At 45.4% G+C, this 4,786-nt stretch overlaps 1 pseudogene across 1 annotated transcript in view; it reads left to right on the forward strand.

Moving 5' to 3' along the window:
• The window catches only part of LOC310684385 (interferon-inducible GTPase 5-like), a 56,800-nt pseudogene that overhangs the window by 32,421 nt on the left and 19,593 nt on the right, over positions 1 to 4,786 (forward strand). The gene's annotated exons all lie outside the window — the stretch shown is intronic.

Below are 4,786 nucleotides of genomic sequence, written 5' to 3' on the forward strand. Positions count from 1 at the left end.
GGCTATGAGGGATTTTGTGAACTTGGGTTTTACATGTGTGGTTTTGCTTTTTTGGTTAAAACGCACTGGAACATAATGGTCATGGCCCACTGCAGCAGCTCAGGAAGATGCATGGCTGGTAGTTGACACTTTATTGGCAAGAGAAACACTGACAGCAGCTCCCACAGGGCGCCTTCTGCATGGAAGCCACTGCTGCTCATTCATCTTCAAGCCCCTCCTGGTACTAGGAGATGGCGGAGCAGGGGAAGGCGGGGAGTCAGCTGGCCCATCCATTGCCTGAACAGTTTCTTCTTCCTCCACCGCATCCTGCCCTAACTCTTCTTCTTCCTCCCCCTGGACTGGCTCCCATAAACCAGTGGCTCCCTTTCCTGGGTCAGCCTCCTGGCCCCCTGTCTCCACCACATTCACAATCCCCGACATCTATTCTCTGAGGAAGAATAACCCAAGACCTTATGTTGCCTGAGGTGAAGGGCAAGATGGCCGCTACCCCTCCCTCCATTCCATGGGCAGAAACCAACTGGATCAGCCACTGAATGACTTCAGAACACGGGCAATGGAGCCCTGTCCTCTCCTCACGTGAGGGAAATGGCCTTAGGGGACTTAGGCAGGCTGTTTCCAAAGGGGTAGCCATGTCGGTTTGTTGAAGCAAAAACAGCAAAGGCAGGCCCTCCAAGTATCCGTATTTTCCAGGGATGTCCTGGATTTAGAGAAGCCACCCTGGTTTCTGATTTGATCCTGGAATGTTCCGCTTTTCCTTAGGATGTCCCTATTTTCAGTGGAGAAATGTTGGAGGGTATGGAGTTATCTGGCCCCTGAGCCATCTGAACGGAATACTGTAGAGAAGGGGTGGCTAACTCACAAGAGACTGTGATCTACTCACAGTTAAAAACCGGCATTGATCTACCCCCCCTTTTTTGGGGGGGGGTTCAGGTCAAAGTTGCTGAGCTTATTTGAGGGGAGACAGTGATCTACCAGTGATCTACCACAGACGTCCAGTGATCTACCTGTAGATCATGATCTACATGTTGGACATGCCTGCTGTATAATGTTTTATTATGTTTTTATATTTGTTGGTAACTGCCCAGAGTGGCTTGGGCAACCCAGCAAAATTGTGGGGCTAAAAATAGTAAAATTATCATTATGGAACGGGACGTCCCTGTTTTCATCAGAGAAATGTTGAAGGGTATGCAAAGGGTCTCATGGCATCTTAAAAGAGGAGAGTGACTAGTGGGGATCCTCAAGAGGCACAGTCCGGGATAGCCGCCACCACTGAGCTTCCCCCAATACTCACACCCTCAGCACCTTCTACCTGAGGCAGCTGCTTCACACTGGCTAATAGTAGAGCTGGCCCTGTTGGACTAGACCAAGAAAATGGCAACACCCAGTGACAGAACATGGAGCAAGCCTTCCTGAAGATGAAATAGAGGTTGGGTGGCTTTGTGGAGCCCCCTGCTCAAGCAGCCAGTCCTTCAAATGTCATCATGCTGGGGGTAGCACTAACATTGATCTATGGGCCTGATCTATGCAGACCTAAATGAATTTGTGTGAAGGCCAGGGCTGTGGAGTTAAGGGAGCAATCCATACTGTGAATGCCACATGAAATGCCATCCCCTCACTGAAACAGGTTGCATCATTTTGACACCCCCCCCCATGAAACAAATGGTTGAAATTCCCCATTGTCAACCACGAATAGAGTGGTATATTGTGGTTGGGGTGGTTTAGTTCTGTCCTAATCCCACGGTATAGTAGTATTTCACCTCAGCCTTCCCAAAGCAAGTAATGCTTCCAAGGTTTTGGACTACAAGGTTTTGGACTACAACTCCCATCAGCTCTAGCCACCATGGCCAATGAACACCAAAACATCAGGAAGGCATCAGTTTGAGGAAGGCTGTAGGGATGTTACAGATGTCCTTTTTATTGAGCATTCGTATCTGAGCTCATATTGGGGTGATTATACACAATCCTACTTTCAATACCCTTTGCATCTACAAATGTTTTGGGATGGTCATACTGCTTCGTTTGCAATAGGCATGGGTCCATAGTTTCCTGCTAAAGCCAGTGTGGTGTAGTGGTTAAGAGCGATAGACTCGTCATCTGGGGAACTGGGTTCGCCTCTTCGCTCCTCCACATGCAGCTGCTGGGTGACCTTGGGCCAGTCACACTTCTCTGAAGTCTCTCAGCCCCACTCACCTCAGAGTGTTTGTTGTGGGGGAGGAAGGGAAAGGAGAATGTTAGCCGCTTTGAGACTCCTTCGGGTAGTGATAAAGAGGGATATCAAATCCAAACTCTTCTTCTTCCTCTTCTTCTGCAACTTTTTCGTAGCACAAATGTTGATGGGTGTGTATGTTGCCCACTTTTGTCACACTACAGCGCAAGAGTGACCTTCCAGATGGCAATAATAACTGAGTGACATTGGGGAAGTGTTGCAGAACTATTAATAGAGTGGAATGGTATGTGGATGGCCCACTGTAAACCCCCCCCCCCACTCATGCATTATTACTGTGTCGATGACATGTTGTCTCAAGGCAAACCTAAAAAAAAAATGTAGTATAAACACTGACAACTGGGAAACACTGGCCTGTGAGCGCTCCAGTTGGAGAACAGCCTTTACCAAAGGTGCCATGGGCTTTGAAGACACTGGAACTCAGGACGCAAGGGAGAAACATGCTAGGAGAAAAGCACGCTTGGCAAATCCACACCGTGATTAACTCCCGCCTGGAAACCAACGTCCCCACTGTGGAAGGACGTGTGGATCCAGAAGTGGCCTCCACGGTCATTTACGGACTCACTGTTAAAACCATGTTTATGGAAGACAACCTTACTCAGCCCAGAGTGATTGCCAAAGAAGGAGGGGGGTCTAGATAAGTCACAATATTTCTCATTTATGAGACTTTCATGGAAAACTGAAAGCTGATTAGTAAGGGTGGCCAGGAGATTAATTTAACCAATTAGTTTATTTCATGAAAACTTATAGAGCACTTGATTCTAATAAAACCTCAAAGCGGTTTGCAAAGAGATAAAACAATAAAACCAGGAAACAATTACAGTCATGCTTTAAGATATGCAAGAGTTAAAATACTAAAACAGACTAAAATTACCTCAACTTTCTATTTAACAAATGTGGAGGCTCCTGTCTAGCTGAATGCCCTCCTTCAGTTTGAGGGTGTATGAGGGAAAGAACATTCTGAAATAGATGTTGCATGGGACTTGTGATAGAGAGCTAACTCTTGTTCCTAAAGAAAAATAGCAAATGCAGCAGAGAGAGAGAGAGAGAGAGAGAGAGAGAGAAGGAGAGAAAGTGAATGCTGCAGCCTGCATAAATTATAACTTGAGACCATCCTCGCAAGCAGGTTCACACAGGTCACTAGTTTTTTCTAGTCTGACATCATATACAGAGCAATTCATTAGTGGACTGAAAGAAGTATGAATAGGGGGGCCACCAGGGGGCGCATTGGAAGATGGCCGACAATAACATCTCTCCAACCCACATGAGATAATTAAGAGGCTGATATGGGAGTATGCAGCCTCCCTGCCCCCCCCAAGGGAATGGGGGGGACTGCCTTGCCAGCTGTGTCCATAATTCACCCCCCGATTCGAAAGAAGGGGGTATGGGCACTTGGGAGGAAGCCCTCGAGTGAGGCCGGCTCTCCCAGACGCTCTCTCTAATTCGCGCACTGGTTCGCATTAGCTCAAAATATATAATTGGAAATATATAATTGGAAAGAAGCTAATGCACATACATCAAGTGAAGATCGGGAGTAAAGACTGCCGATTAATGGATCTCTGTGAGCGGAGCGACAGGCTGAACAATAAATCAAGTGAGGCATCATCATTAAGTGACTGGTACGTTGGAGTGAAGTGGAAAGGGGGGGGGAGGAAAAAACTTTTCTTTTATCTTATGTGAGTGCCAATAACACTCCCCTCCAGAGAGAAGAATCGTTGCAAATTATTAATCACAAGCAGGAGATCAAGAACTGTGTGGAAATGAACTGGTAGAAACATCGGGGTGGACTGGTATGGAAAGTTTTATGACGCAGTTACAAATGGTGTTTCGCTAAGACAGGCTTGCCTATAGAAAGACGAGGGGGAGGAGGACCAGGGTCATCGGAATGTGAATGTATGCTTATCGGAATGTGATCTTGACCTGGCAGTGCCCTCTGAGATATGTTTGGCAAGCCTGTGGAAATCAACGGACAGATGGAGGGAATGTTCTTTACGGAGGTGTGGAAATGGCGTCTGTTCTTCATGTGATATGATTTTTGGAGAGTGTAAAACCCACACAGAGCATGTTTGTTTTCAACCCGCTTGTGAAGATTATCAGAGATCTCAAAGTAAGGAATATATGATAACAACAAGAAGATGAGGAAAGTAACAAAGAGACTATCTGGCAGAACTGGATAGAATTGTTTAATTAAAGCAGCAACATGAGTGATGTTTGGACCCCTTTCGGAGCTTGATGTATGGGTACCCCCAACAAAAATTTAGAAATCTGGCTGTATAATTTGGAATTAATGTGATTTGGAATTAATGTGATTTGATTGGCCTGTTAATAAAAATTATATTTAAAAAAGAAAGAAAGAAAGAAGTATGAATAGGGAAAAGTCCATTTGTCCCAAAGTCTCCTTTCAGTATTGGTCTTAATTCTTATACACTGGATAGAGGTACTAATTTTAAAAAGTAACAGAAGAGGTATTATGCTGGCATTCAGATTATTTCACTTAGGGTTGTTGTTTTTTAAATGAGAAGCCTAAGATTTATGGAATTTTAAAAATAAAAAACCTGATCA

This window comes from Podarcis tiliguerta (genome assembly GCF_965153285.1).
Source record: "Podarcis tiliguerta genome assembly, chromosome: 8".
NCBI classification, from domain to species: domain Eukaryota; kingdom Metazoa; phylum Chordata; class Lepidosauria; order Squamata; family Lacertidae; genus Podarcis; species Podarcis tiliguerta.